General features: G+C 41.4%; 1 protein-coding gene across 2 annotated transcripts in view; it reads right to left on the bottom strand.

Annotated features, from left to right (window-relative positions):
* DMD (dystrophin) overlaps positions 1-16,614 on the bottom strand; it is a 4,652,165-nt gene that overhangs the window by 1,266,049 nt on the left and 3,369,502 nt on the right. The window lies entirely within an intron of this gene.

Genomic DNA, 16,614 nt, shown 5'->3' with positions numbered 1-16,614 from the left:
TAAAGTCTTCAGTCACTGTACCCTGGCTAGGTTTGTGATACCTGGAAGCTTATACAGTTTCTACTTTACGTTCTGTGGTATTAGAGATTTCTACAAATACCAACAATATTACATGGTTATCTAGACTTTGAGAGCACATATATATTTAGTAGAAGGGTTTAAGAGCGCACTGTACGCCTCTGAGATACACCCTTAAAATAGATGTGCCAGCTGCAGACTGGGACACTGTACCCTATTGTTAAGTAAAATATGTTCTTCCCAGCACAATCTTGAACTCCCATCGTTTGTTTCTGCTCTCTGAGAATGCATCAGTCAAATGCGGAGCCTGCCTTTGTCTTTAGCTGTCAGCAGACCAGGCCATATTTTCAACAGGGGGCAGCTATTGCTCCACAGTTAGGTATGATATGTGACTAGAATGACCAGTGGTGATACACGAGGAGGCACGGGGATGCCCTGTGAGGTGACTTTAGGGGGTGCACTGATTATGCGCCACTTTATGTGTGGCGCACAGCCAGTGCAACTACTGGTGGCCCATATTCTCCTGCAATGGAATATGTAATATGGTGTGGGTGCAGGGCCATACTCTCATGCAAATGAGAGACTGTCTCCCGGAGAAAATGTATCCCAGAGCAAACTACAGAAGAGCGCACCTCAACGTTCTGCAACCTCTTCTATAATACCAGATTGCCTACGAGGAACAAAAATAGGGTGTAAATGTCAGTTGCACTTCCGGGGTGCTTAAGAAATACAGCCACAGATATACATTTTTTATATCTTTTTGAAAACTGATTTTTCTGAAAAGACAGCAGTTGGTTTTAAGGAGTAGGTCTTCCTTTAAACTAAAACCATCCTTTTAAAGGTAAACTAAAGTAGAATGAACATAAAAGAATGGGCTTCAGGCAGTGGATATGAAAATCAGAGAGAAGCAACCAATGCTCCCCATTTTCAAGCTCTGATGTCTCCATCACATGCACTAATTTAAATTATTTTGAGTACCTCATCTCTATACATTATCCCCTCTTTTCTGGCGAATTCCCACCTTTCAGAAAACTTGTAACACCTGCTTCCTCGTCAAAAAACCTCACTTAGACACTGAAGGACTCTCTAATTATCACTCTAACACCCTTGTACACATTCAAAGAAAGCACACTGGAGAAGGTTTGGGCACTTCAACTGTAGTCCCACACTAATTGTTATAACCCTTTACATTCACCAATCTAGCTAGACAGGTGCTAACATAACTTTTTCAAGGTGGACAATTATGCACTGTACTTTCAGAGCAGATTTTGCCAGCTTGAGCTACTGGAGCTGACTACATCATTCGCTGTTGATCATTGAATCTCTCTAAATACCTTCACAGCCCACATGGGCATTGCTTGGGCCAGGGGTATCCAACATGGACAACGAATGCCATATCTGAATCAAATATTCAGGATAACGGCATAAGATAAATTTACATACAATGGATTTAAGTGGAAATGGTTTACGTAGGTAGGAGTTAGTCTGTCAATCTGCCATGCATCTCGCCCTCGTGGCCCTACATTGAGAACCCCTGACTTTCACGGTCTTTGTAGCTGCTCTTCTTTCTTGTCTTGCTGACAGCAACTCATCCAATTGGCAGGTTCTTCATACCTCCAAATCTGTGTCAGTCGCTAGGGTTTTCAAGCCCATTCTATTTAAGCTGTACATAGAGCCTTTATTTGTACTGCTTTCAGGCCTTGACATTACCATCCAGCAATACACTTACGACTTCCAGAACTATATCAGTATGTTTCCAATATCTAAAATGTCATGCCTCTGGCCCTGTTTCAGGATTCCACTGTAAAGCATGGACCTGAAACTAAACTCCACAAATGCATTGTCTTAGATGGCAGAACCCACAAACTCCATATCCAATCTTGGCTATCAGAAATGAAACTGGAGCCTCTTCAAAATCCTCATTTCCCCACCAGTTACACAAAAATGTTCATGCTCTCAAGGCGCCCCACATCAGCTATGAGGACTTCTCAGAATAAAATTCCTTATTTAATTATTATCCCTTAACAACAGCTCTCCTGTTATATGGTTTCTCCTATGTAGTAGGACTGTGTATTTAAAATATCAAAACATCATAATACAGAGACTGAGCCTTCTTATATAATCAGTAAATGGTGATTTGCTTGTCTAGCTGATAGTACCACATCTAAACTTCCAACCACACAGAGTTATAGATGTTGTTGGTAGCCTTGAACATGACTTTAAATTTCCAAGTAATTGTTGGAAACAGTTCTAATCATTTCGTTTGTCACTTCTACATGCCCAAGTTGTAACAAAGAAAAGATGCGATAATGCATTTTCAAATGTTTATTGAAAAGCTCTAATCTTTGTAAATAAATCATCAACTGCGGCAATCAGAGAGGTGAGACACATCATTGGTATTAGCGTTATTAGAATGGTCATTGTTTTATGGAATCCAAAAATTCTTATAAGTTTGAAACTTTTATGGACTTCATTTACCCGATTACGGCAAGGAAGCTTTTCATACAGTGGCGGTTGGGCACCCTACCTATCAAATCCTTCACTAGCAAATGGACCAATGGAGGGGACAAACTATGCCTTGGCTGTAATTTGTGCGATGAGGAGGAAATCCATGTTCTGTTTTTTTGCCCGACCTAAAAGTCTCCAAGGAAATATTGGTTAGTGCCCCTATGTAGGAACATGGCAATAAGGAACTGTTTAACATCTTACAGAATACTGAAATCTGATTCCTCCCCCCACATCGTTTTTGCAGTCTCAAAATATCTCTTCGCCATGTGGCGCATTAGGTCCAAGTTGATTAAGGCTAAATCATTATAGGATTAATGCCTTCGCCACTGTCTCAATGTAACCTTCGGCTCCCGTTGATAATGCCATCCATCACACTGTCTATTTTATTCTCAATGACATGTATTGTTGTTGTTCCTCCTTTTATGCACTTTATATACCTGATTTTAAATCTCAAGAAATGTTGTTACTTGTTTTTGTATGCATTCCAATGCTGATTTTAATATTGTTGTATGTTTTTTTTTATGCATCTTTTATGGCCTAAATGGCCGAAATAAAGATTTTTGGATTGGATTAGAATGGTGAAAAACACAAACAATTCAATCATGTTAATTGTTCATAATGTTACACCTATCACCATTTTCCCTATGCTAAAGAGCTCATGTCGGGAGTACCCATCTGCCGGCCTATTGGAAGGACCGAACCCTCATACCTCGGTACTGTATGGCTGGCCTCAGTGCATTAACACTGCTGACTGCAGCATGGATGCTGTTTAAACAATAACGTAGCAAGCTTATCACACTGTTCCAGAGGTGCAGAACAGTGTCTTTAATTAATTAGTCTGGGGAGAAATAGTCATCTCCTACGAGCAAGTTGTGCAGCCCTGGAACCAAATATGCAGACTATAGGGGGACAATGTCTATTAGAAATAAAAGCTTGCATGACATATTCTCAAATTAGGGGAAAAAATTGACAAACCGCAATTAGAAAAGGATGATAAGTTAAAACAAAGAGCTAAAATGGAGACTAAATGTAAGCTATGTAACACCCTCCCCTTGGTAAGAAGGAGACTTCTCATATCCCCATACAGGACTCCAAGATAAATTTAGAATTCTCACTATGTTCCTACTGTTGAGGAATGAAATATGTGGGGTACTGTATTTGCTGCGATCTACACCTTTATCTATAGTACTCCTTCAATTGCTGTTCTACCTGCCCGGTGAGTTTTTATGTACATGAACTCATTGAAGGGTTTAAGTTGTGGTGCTTGGCCATAATATACATCTACGGTCTTATCTAGATTTTGTTGGGTAGATGATTCTTGTCGACACATGTTCAGTTTTATTGAGAGATGTGGTGATGGCATGAGTAAGTGCAACTTTGAAGATGCTGATATCAATGTAAGTAGTAAATCTGTACCTTTTTGGATATTTGTAACATGCTATCTAATTTGTTGCTAATTTGTGAGTGTTAATATTTAATGGTAAGTGCAGCTCCAAGGACGTTGATGCCCATTTGTAAGAAATCTCCCATCTGTGTTGTTCGCTTTTTTAGACATCTGTCTAATATGATTCACATGAGGCTGGTAAAGTATGAGTGCTGCTGGGGCCCCACAAAAACCTTGCCATTTCAGTGTGACAGTATAAAAAAATCTTCTGTCCCTTTTTTACATATACCTATAGTCACAAACATTAAAAACTGTCAGCGTTGCCCAATGCCCGTGGGAAACCCCTGAAGGAACAGATAACTGCAGCAGGTACATGGATGAACTCCTATGTCTGACGCAATTACTTGCACTGAGTTGGGTTACCACAGGGTGCTCTGAGTAACCTATCTGAGCGGCAGTGTTAGCCACTATAGATGGAGTGTACCTGGCCCTGTGGAGGACCCCATACTCCCCCTCAAATAGCAAGTGACGAGTTCAGTGATGTAGAACGAAGATGAACACCCTACACAAAGGGCTGGAGTGGAACATATCACATCTTTGCAAATGTTTTTATATTTTCTGCAAATTGCATTGAGCTAGCAAGCATTTGATGAAAGTCCAACTCTCTACATGGGGTCTTGTAGAGATTTTACCCAATACAAATATTGGGAAAAATGAGATCAATTATTCATTTTACAGCACAGTTTTCCAAATATATTGCTTTAACTCCTTCGCTGCGGGGGATATTCCCCCGCTGTGCTGGGGGGGAGGGGGGCGCGCACAGCGCTCACATGCTCATGACGAGCTGAGCTCGTCATGAGGCATAGCGTCCTGTGCTCATGACGAGCTCAGTTAGTCACGGCCACACCCGTTCCCGTGGAACGCTCAGCACAGCAGGGGAATTATCCCCGCATGCGAGCGTTCCATGGCTCATGACGAGCTGAGCTCTTCGTGAGCACCGGAGCGCCATGGCTCATGACGAGCTCAGCTCGTCATGAGCTTTCAAGGGGTTAAAGAGATTTTTCTGGTAGTTTTGAGGTGGAACTACTATTCTGCAACATATCCACGAGGGAGATTTCCCTCTGACAGCATATCATATGTGTGTCTATGAAATTTGTGAAACAACTGCTGCAGGATAAACCGTTCACACAAAACCACAATATATAAAGCACTATGGCCACACTGGTCGGTTTTCACCACGCTGCAATATTCAAGCAATATAGCTAGGCACTATTGCACTATTATTTTAGGGACAATGCTACCTGACCGAGGTGCTGCTTTTTTCTAATAGGACATTATGATTTCTGGTTAAGAAATGGTGCCTTACACTTGAGCCATAGGGTCAAGATATAAGGAACCAAATCAGAAGGGCTGGTTCCACATTCTCATAATAAGTAAAGCATAGCAGCCAGTTCAGGCGTCACCTCGCTCTGCTTTGTGAAGCACCATAACCAGACCAGTGTCACATTCCCATTGAGTGTAAAACAAATTCACTGTCATTATCTTCTCTCCCAATCAACAGGATTCATTGAGTCAGTCCAGAATGGCGCTCCTTCTTTAACCCTTTAAGTGCTGCCGTCGGCCAACGGTTGTCGCGAGCACTACCTTGCCAGTGCTGCGCACGACCGTTGGCCGACGGGCCAGCACCCGTAATTCGAAAGTTCAGCACTGGGCGCTGAACGTTCGACGTTGCTAAGGTGTTAACAAACCATCACTGATTGTCCAGGGAAAGGTGGTTGGCAAACCAACTTCGGCTATGTGGTTAGCCTGGCTTTTTATCTAGAACCCTAAGTTGAATTTTAGTCCTGACCAAGTCCACGATGGTGAGGGGTGCAGAGTGCAAGTGCACCACTTGAAAAAGGCGTCACGCAGAGGCTTTTCTTCGCCCGCTCTCACAGCATTTACTCAAAATGTTGATATTGCACTCCGCTTGAGTTGAGCACTTTGTTTAGGTAAATCACAAGTATACCACAATCCAATTGTTTCCCTATTTAGTAATCAAAAAATGTGGTGAAATACATGTCATTTTTTTCAAAGCAAGCATTTTAATTAAATGCAATTTTTCATGATATTTCTTTCCCAAAGCCTGCCTTTCTACTAAACAGTTGAATGGAAATGAAAGGCAAATAATTAATGTAATTCCAGAGCACTTTCAATCAAGATCTTTTTTCTACAGAACTACAATGGAAAATGATGTTTACATTTTAATTGTATATTTGTGCCTTTGACAAGGGTTTTCGTTTGATATTTGGAAAATATCTGTAAAATGAGATTCGCACTGAAAGAACTGTTGCTTCATTTAGGATTAGGCCCTTAAAAGCCACTGTGCACATGTTTTTCCATGATTGGCATCAATGCTTAGCTCCTGCTTTATCAATTTGTACTAAAATGGGTAATCATAGGTGCAGATAATTTCGGTGCCTATTCTGGAGCCGTTTGAGCTCTAATGTGTTGCCAGTGGTAACACAGGGCGGTCCACCTCAACCAAGGAGCCCGACTAGCACTAAACTGGCAATTGAAGGCGACGTAAAAGCAGGTGGAAGAATACTTTGAATCTTTTTACATAAGTGTGTAAATGATGCCCTAAGTGAGAGGTTGGCAGTACCATCTTTACCGTAACTCTACCCTCCGTACACACTTACCCATCCCCTCTATGGATTGCAAGAGGAAGCAAGGGATTGAGGTGTTTGTAGTAAGACATGCAGGAAAGGTCGGACTAGCATGTCCCAGTAGAGCCGAGCCACTGGCTTTTAATATCCCGGCCTTTAGCTAACTGAAAAACTATTTTTTTTTTAGATCCAAATTTGTAAGGTGGGGGTCTGTCAAAACACAAATAAATTTAACACGTGCATTAAAAAGACACAAGAAACCGAAAAATATATGTAATAAATGCAATTTTCTCTAACCCTAAAACAATTGTTTCCAACGATCTCCAATCTCCGTCACAATCTTGACAATTGTCAGTCCTGAATTCTGCGCTTTGTATGCAGCAGCTTGTTGGGTGCAAATCTTATTCGAAACGTAAAACTCAGGGGCATATTACCAGGGGCCTTTTCGCCGCTTTAGCGGGACTTTTTCCCGCTAAAGCGGCGAACATTTTATCACCCAATTACCAAGCTGTCGCTAACACCAGTTAGCGACAGCTTGTAGGCGATAGCGAGCATTTTGGGACCCCCGCTTTGCATGTCAGCGATAATTATCGCTAACATCGCTATCGCCTATTACCTATAAAAGGCGAAGCGATGGAAATATTCACGCTAAGCGCGAATATCTCCAAAAGCTAACGCCTGCTAATACCAGTTCTTAGCCATGTTATCCAATGGGAGGTGGATAACATGGCTAAGAGCTGTTTCACGCTAATGCGTGAATATCGCAGTATTGTCAGCGATATTCACGCATTTCGCCTGATTTTTATCGCTTTTGAGATAAACCTTGCTAATAGCAAGTTATCTCAGCGATAAAAAACGGTATAGCGATGGCGATAATAATTTTGCCGCTAACCCTACTTAGCGATAAATATCGCTGTTAGTAGGTAATATGCCCCTCAGTTCCACATTGCAATACCACCATGAATAGGAAGGAAATGTTGGCTGGGACCGTCAAATACAATGTTTGGCCAATTTGCTGCTGTGCTTCCATTTCAAGAAATAGCTGTACAGTGTGCATTGTATTGTTACATTAACCTTAAGCAAGTAATCAAAGCTGTTCGGAGTTAATAATCAAGCGCAATAGCATCCACTGGACCGATCCAGGCATCTGCTCAGCGCCACGCTGTGCTTCCACACGTCTCATCCATTGCTCATGTTGTGACCTCTTTTTTAATAATCTGCACCCAAAGGCAATTTTCCAAAGGAATTCTCACTAGATGAGCAGAGGTTCTTGAATTTTGTGAGTGACTGCATTGAATATTATGCATAGTAATGTTATGTTTAACTGAGCAGGTGCGATTTTTTAAGCATGTACAAATGTATACAGGGATCACTAAACTGTTGAGGAAACCATTTAAAGGTAATGTACCAAGAAACTATTTTAATAGCAGGATGAAATATATACAATAAAAGCAATCTACTCTTCATGGGCAATGAAAGGACCATAAAAATAGATTTCCTGTGCATTAGAAACATGCCGTTATTTTCAAAGAAAAGGCTTACGACTTCATCCCCGTCCTAAAGTTATTTTCAAAATAAAAGTCGATTCTGTTCTAGAATAAAAAAAATCTGCAAAATCGTGTGACTGCTACAGAAACAATCACTTTTTTTTTGTAAGGAGGGCTCACTGTAACCAGGGCTACTGCAATTATGCGACAGTCAAGTACCAAATTACGAATCCGAGTTCTAGCTATATTGTTTTGGCATTTCAAAGAGGTAAGCCAAAGAGATTATCTTCAAACCTTTCTCCAACAGCAGACATTTTGATGGTGTGAGCTTGAATGTCTGGAAAAAGGAGGAATGGCATCCTATGTCTTACTCCATTGAAACCTCTAAACAGATCCTGAGTCCGTCACAGAATGAATGTCATGGTGGACGAGAGACAGGTGAGTGCTTCCCCATCCTGAATACCGGATGATAAAGATGAATGAAAAATACCACAAGCCTCCTGATTCCAGCATATGAGCCAATGTTTTATGGGAGGACTGTTCATTGTTAAAAAAAATCCCATAAAGATGTCTGGAATTTGTAACCCCTTCGGAACCATCTGTTTGTTTTTCTTGTGACCTTTAACCGCATCGCTGCGGCGGTTATTTTTCCGCTACGCGGCTTTTTTATAAAAGCCGCGTTAGATGACGAGCTCAGCTCGTCATCCGCACACGCCCCCCGTGGCTGATGACGAGCTGAGCTCGTCATCAGCATCGAAGGGGTTAAGCAGGTGTCTTGAAGTGCTTAGTGCTTTATGTAAAGATGTGCATGATTGACATAATTGATGTTAATCTCTGGTTACACTACTCCCCAATTGGCAAGCCTGCCAGGATGCTTGAAGTAGAGAGTGGTGTCTTGCCACCTGTCAAACTCTTGAGATCGGCAACTAGCGGTAGAGAGGTACATTTCTAACTGTCTATAGAAGCAATTTCCATTCTCTCTCCTATTTGTGAATGGCAATGTAGCTATGTCCCTTACACCAGTATATGTCATTCATGTCAGTCTTTGTAATGGTCTCCCAGGGAGCACACCCCTGCACATCGAATGATAAATCGCTGAGCTACAATTGAATGTTAACTCAGAGGAGTTGAAAACTAGTCGGGGTTCGTGGTCACCAACATTCCTCAGTTGTATGTCCAGATTCACGACAGCCCTAAGCAGAAAACCTATATTAATATTAAAGTTCACAGGACAAAAATCTGCATTAGTTTCTATGATGATGTTAAAATTATTCAGTTCTTACTATGGTAACATTGAAGAAAATATCCTTTCTTCTGCAAGGCTCCATTTTTTTGTATTTGGGAAGAAGAAAAATGTGTAGGTTGTTCGTCGATGGCAGTGGGAGGCAAAGGCGCAACTAGTGCCAAATCTCGGGAGGGGGGCGGGGACTAACAGTTTTGGGGGAGGTGGGGGAGGGGCTAATTCTTCCGACAATAGGCAGAGTGGAGATGAAGGGGTGGAAAAACAACAAAGCCTCGTTACACGTAAATGGTCTTTTAAAGACCTGTGAAGTACTCGGGTGCGGCTGCGATAAGCTCCAAAACTGTCTGTGTGAGTGCCCAGGAAGCTGTCTCATTCCAGGCTGACACACATGATGGGGGGCAGAAGCCCTTTGAGCCCGTATGGGCGTTGGACACCTGGTGGTAGGTCGAGTGGCCCTTCATGCACAAAAGACAATGGACAGAAAGATCAAGAATAAAACACTTCAGAGACTCATTGGCATTCGCTATATTTGTGTTCCCACCTTTCAGCCAAAGAGACTCCAGGACTGAGGGCTCTTGCATAGATGGGTGCACCTGGAGTTTGACAATAAAGTAATTATAGCATTTTTGAAAAGCCTGGGTTAAATGTTTGTGGACTATAGTAACTTGGAAACGGTCCAAGCAATGGCTTCCTTCAGTGATTTAATGACTGCGTTCAATGCACCAATGTTGCTGATGATGGAAATTTAAATTTAGGTGGATGCGAAAGAAATAATTTCATCAGCAAAAATGTTTATCATTGCATATTAATTCATTATGAACGTTGGAAGAGAAAACAATAGTTTCAAATAACTAGCTTTATTCGTGGATCTGTCCCCCAGTAATCACTTGCAATGATCACCACGTCTTGGATAGTCTGCAGTCTAGTGACAATTAAATGGCACATATAAAGCTTACCATTTTTATAAAGTTAAAAAATGGTACACATGTCCAAGCACTGTAATTTTCCAAAACGAATGCATATATCTCAAATACAATTGTATTTATATCAACACAACTGTATTATCTATTGTCATTCTGAATTCACACAATCCATCAATAAGCATATTGCATAATCTTTAAGAGTCGATACAAATATGCTGTTTCTGTCTATAATATTCATGTTTCAAACGTACGTGCCTCCTTGCATACTGCTGGTGCCTACTTTAAATAAGCACCATTTGCAAAGTTCCTCTCCCTATTTGAGCAGCACAAAAGATTCATAGATTCCGTCATCCCAGAGCAAGTAGGCATGAGGCCCCAAATGCAAGGCCTTCTCTGTAAAGCCTCAGATGACAAAATGAGCTGAGTCAGCTGAACTTTTTCTAAACCTTCAGAGACTTTCTACCTACATCAAAAGAGGAGCACCCCAGAATGACTGAGTGCAATCCTGCTGTGCCATATCTTACGCCACTTGCAGGTCTACTCCAGTATAGAAAGTACCAGCAAGTTTAAACTTGATACTGCACTGTGGATCCCTTTTGATTGTTTGTTACTAAAAGAAATAAACTTTGCTCCACCCCTAGCATTGGCTGCTTGGGGTGTTGTAGCACCCCCTATGTCGAAACATGCCACTATTAGTGGGTGAGGGCACTTTTAAAAACCATTTATGAGTTCCCATAGAGGGTGACAATATTTATAAGTCTAACCTTCTTATCCCCTTTGTTGTGTGTGTTAGGTTCATAGTTAGGGAGGAGGGTGGAGGAGTTGTACCACTCGACCCTTATTTTTGTGTGTACAGAAAGAGTATCTGTTCATTTTAAATTTCAATGGTGGGTGAGATTTAGCACATTTTTAAATATCTCAATTGTATTTTAAGGCAACAATCCAACATCTAGTAATGAAATTGGTTCCAGATTTCTTGAGATATCACTTGGCAGATAGTATAAAATGTATATTCTGACAAACAAAGGCCATGTAACAGCACTGTTACTTTCAAGCACAATACATACTTAGCCTTTCTGAAATAAGGGTACAACCTTCTAGAAGCCACACCAGTTATTTTTACAGTAGCACATTGCACCAGAAGGAAAAAGGCATAGAGTATTGAAACTGTGGGTGATACATTTGAATATTCATCTATGTGTTGCCTGGATGAGATCAGACTACATAAACAAGAGATGGAATAAGGAAATGCGTTTATGAGAGTTGACAACATCCTCTACATTTTGATTTTAAATTAATCATATTTAAAAATATATATATATATATTTAAAATTTGAGGGACAGGAAGTTACACAATTCTTTTTAGTCAAGTAGTAAAGCAAGGATTATAATCCTTATCTCTAGGTGGCAGGGTCATCAACTTTACCATAATACCCCATTACCTACCACAAGAGAGGACTATTTGCTTGCTCAGGAATACTAATGAACCCTGGTTGATCTTCACATAGAAAATGCAACTGAGCACGTGTAGTACTTCTCAATGTGATGTAAATGTGATTTAAGCGCTCGAGCAGGGGAGTACATAAGTATGCACAGCCCTGGGCTTTCATACACTTTTGAAGAGTTGATCTGTCCTGATGGAGGCAAACAATAAATACTTGGGGGCTGATTCACAAGAGCATGTATTGGTAAGGTGAGCAGTACTACAGGAATACTACTTTACACGTTCCTATTTTGAGGTCATTTTTGTGAAATTACCTCAAAATGTCTAACCCCTATAAGTAAAAATGAGCAAAGAGGGCACAGTCCTTTTTACTTGGACCAAATGTATATGAATATTCACTAGATATTTCCATTTTAGATGTTCTGGGGCCAGTTCACAAACTCATGGTACAGCATGTAAAAGAATACTACTTTACGTACTTCAAAATCCCTTATAGACACCGAAGGCATTCAATTAAAAGAACACGAGAGGATGTGGCCTAACAGCTACACGGACAACCTCGAAGCTGGGGAGCCGGGTTCGAGTTTCGTCAGAGACCCTCAACATCCTGTGATTCTTGGCAAATCACTTAATCTCCCAGTGCCTAACAAAAGGAATGTGTCCGCCTCCAACAGAACTGATGCTTTTGTAAAGTGCTCTGATACCTTCGGGTCGAGTTTGAGCTATATAAAACTCTGGGGAGAAAAAAATAAACATCATAGGCTATGTAACTAGCGAGCATGCAAAGACCGACAGGTATCCCTTACAATGAAAGTACATTTTTGGATGGATGTGCAAGTGAAACATTTATATTAGTGTCTGAAGTGTATATATCTGAGAATACAGAGCTTCAGAAACCTTTTGCTAGTTATTGCCTGGGAATCTAACACTGCATATTAGCAAGATTGAGCTCTGTCTGGAAATGGTATCTTCGATAAATATGAGACATGCTTGGAAATTACAATCGATTATGTTTTGGTCCAAACATGCATTTACAAAAAGAACAACAGCATGCATCATATACTTCATCACCTTATGACCGAGTAGATATGAACTGTGTAAACAAGAAGTTAAAAGGTGCATGATATGGATTGGCACGATTATGAATATATTACACTGAGTGCGGGTATCACTTTGTACCATACTGCTGGTGTGAATTATCTACCAGAATAAGAGTATTCAATCACACATACCATAACATGGGTAGCAGAAACCCATATTATATTCCCTAATGACTTTCTGCTCTATGATCCGTGCGTTTCCAGTAATTGCAAGAGTAAATGCTGTCAGCTATAATCATTCAACACCACTTGGCATCTATATAGTTGGATGGACATGGCCTGGAGTGTGGCAATCTGACCATGATGGATTCCTTCAATGCTTAGTTGAAAGTGAAATATTTTTAAAGACAGGGAAGCTAATCATGTAACAACTAAGGGCCAGGTGCACAAACAATAGTAATAGTGATGACCAAATAGTGATTTTTTTGCAACTCGCTATTTGGTAATCGCTATTCCTAATGTACAAAGGGGTTATTTGGCCCCCTATCCCTTAAATTACAATTCGTAGTGGGTTGCAAATAGACCTACCTCCTGAATGCTAATGAGGTAGGTCGCAATTTGTGACCCACTACGATTAGCTGTCATCACAGGGATGGTGGCTTGCCTGCGACAGCAAACCAACATGTCTGTGATTGCTTTTAATTAACCCAATCACATTTTTTAAGTTCAGCCCATGTTCCTTAAAGTAAAACGGGATGCGCTTAGAAGGAAAAAAGCGAAATGTTTAAGTTTCATTTTGTAAGAGCAGGCAGTGATCCCATGGACCGCTGCCTGCTCTTAAAAATAATTTTTTCAACCATTCTCGAAGGGAAAGGGGTCCCTTGGGGGCTACTTCACGTTTGTGAATGGGTTACCACCTACTTTGAGTTGGTGGTAAAGTGTGAATGTTTTGTGACATTTGTACATACCAATGCGAATTGGTATTTGGGAGGGAAGCCCTAAATACGCCTCTTCCAAATACTGATTCACAAACCCGAATTGCAATTCGGTAACAGGTTATGGAATCGCAATTACAGCTTTGTACATTTGGAAATTACCTTTTTTTGCGTCCGCAAACTGTTCAATTCTCCAACCACAAAAAGGTTTTGTACATCTGGCCCTAAATGCTTTGCTCCATGAAGCTCTTCTGTTTCTTAATGTATATCTTTGTCTTTTGATATCATTTAATGTGTGTTTCTTTAGATATTCATGTTTACCATGCTCTTTAATCAAATGAGACCTTCAATACCTGATGATCAGATGCTCTGGCCAGTAATTTTGTGCCAGCATAAATCTGACACCACCATGTACAGTCTCAGTCTGGGGCAAAAGCACCACACCATTCTGTGTTCCAAAAGTCAAACGAATGATCACCTGTGGTATCAGGGTTTATGTACTGAATTACTAAAGAGAATCTCTCTTTCTGACATCTTATCCACATCCAAACTTCACTGATGTTAAACTCCAATATAGGTATGGCCTGTCACCACCTTATTTACCACAGTGGCTCTGGGTCCGTGGGATTCTGCCTTTTTTGTATTTTGGGATCTGTAGCCACGACTGACAATAAAGTGTTGGCTATGTCTTGTCATATCAGGTGCTCCTAGGCAGAGTAGCAACCAAGCACGCCACACAAACAGGGCGAAGGTTGCTACAGCCTCCCTCAAATAAAGCAGCCATCTTGGTTAGTGGAAGGGCACATTACAGAAACAAGGGCAGTGTACGTTTTCCCTGCACATCAAGATGGTCCTTGCTGACTTCTCTATTTAAGGGAAAAGTCAAAGTTTCCTCTTTTGTGCTCCTTTAGGTAACTGCAATGAAGAGACAGTGCCTGGCAAGAGTGCATGCTGATGGGTCATCTCTATCCACATAGTTTGCACAGGCCTTTCCCTTTCTGTCCACTGTTGATAGTTCCCTTAGCTTTCCCGTTATTTGCTTTAGCATTTGCTGGTTACGTGGCTCAGTGGTTAGAGGCAGCAGACCTGGAAGCTGAGATCGGTCCTGGACCAGGGTTCAATTCCCCGCCTCGGCGGGTCTTGGGCTCAAAAATTCCACGGACTCGATAATTCTCGTTCCAGTGCCTACTCGACTCACGGGTTCACACTCTGCGACTCTGGGCAATAGCTTGCTTAATCTCCACTACGGCCCCTTGCGGCGGGATGCCTGGCTTTCACCTTGTGGATACCCTGCTGGGGTTATCTCACAGGGGAATACCAGGCCGGGTTCCCAAAGCAAGCGCCTTGATGCCTTCGGGTGATAAGTGCGCTATATATATCGCAATACATTTACATTTACCTTGTCCCTGTTTTTTCCCCGTTTTATAGTACGGAATCTACTAGAAGCTCTGCTGATCTGTAAAAAAATGTCCTCTGGTTGCAAGCACACACCCAGGCCTGGAGGAGTGAGTCACATACTATTAGTTAATTGCAACTATATTATACATATATCAAGTCTCTACCATTCCTCACTCTACTTCTTTCCTTTCACCAATTATTGATATCACGACCTTTTTTTCACCCTTGACCTTCCCCAATTTTGCTTCCCTGTTTACCCCATGTCCTTCACCTTAGTGCTGTATATACCTCTGCAGTTATACGCGCTTGTCTATCTGGGAGGCTTTGCGCCAGCAGTGGTGTTCACCTCAGTACAGTTTTTGCAAATATTCTCGGTACAGGCAATACCTGTAAAATCTGCACAGGGAATGATCAGGTGGGAGGGCCTGAGTGTGGATGGCATTCAAGAGAGAACATATTTCCTTTTTGTCATTACTTAACTAGAATGTTCTTCTTCGATCAAATATACAGCCAGTGGAATTCCCTCTTCTATGCATGTCTCGGAGCCAAATTCACTTTGTGATTACATAGTTTCAGGGAAGGAATGGCAGAAAGGGCAGATGGCTGCTCGACAGACTTTGATGCAACTTCTACAACATCACATAAATCAGGTCAAATGATATTGATGATGTAACTGATTTTGAATTGATAAGAGCTTGAAGGCTGACCGAGTTAATCTTAGGCAATAAAAATCAAAGTTAAAGTTGAATATTGTAGAATGGATTAAGTAGTTCGTACATAACACATTCAGTAGCTCAATAAGCTAGATCTGGATGAAATAGTGGAAATTACAATTTGTGTGCTGTGTTGGCTCTTTCCTGCAACAATAGCAGCTGAATCTACATTTTCAAATGTGTGGCAACTCTGTTTGAAAATACGTTGAATATTGCCTCAACAAAGGTCACCTTGAGAAAATCTGCAGAGTGGACATATCAATAGCAGGTACATGGTAGTCCCCCCGATTATGTTGGCTTTTATCCACGCTGCAAACAAATACAGCAAATCTGCTGCCCAGCCTGATCACTGGCAACACAGTAGAAAGCTTTGTGCTCCCTGGCAGAGCGGTGGTTCAACTCTCTGCCCTTTCAACGTGTGCACATATCTTGGTGCACAGGAAGATGGATGACGGTCTTCATCTCACTGAAACCCTCAAGATAGTCCTTCATTGGTGGGTGGGAAGTGCACTGATTCAGAAACAGACTGAGATCCAGCCCTCTGTGTGTTGCCTTGCTTTTAACCAGGGATCGCCCACTTCTGGCTGAGAGAGAAGTAGGCCCCCTTCTACAGTGAGCAATTTGTAGGGGCACCCCATTAGAAAGCTGTCTCTTTCCTGAACACCTTCCAAGCCCGATCATAATGTATTCATCAAGAGCGAGTGGCACAGAACATAGATCACCTTCTGGACGGTGTCTATTTTCCTCCGCTTTTTGGTGGATAAGTAACCCAAATATTTTCCAGAATGTCAATATTAGGGAGGCCAAGACCATATGCTCTCCTTTGTGTGGTAAACGAATCATGCAAGTCTTGTTATTCCTCATTCAGAATGT

The sequence above is a fragment of the Lissotriton vulgaris genome, chromosome 8 (assembly GCF_964263255.1).
Source record: "Lissotriton vulgaris chromosome 8, aLisVul1.2, whole genome shotgun sequence".
NCBI classification, from domain to species: domain Eukaryota; kingdom Metazoa; phylum Chordata; class Amphibia; order Caudata; family Salamandridae; genus Lissotriton; species Lissotriton vulgaris.
This window is presented reverse-complemented; position numbering and strand designations above follow the sequence as displayed.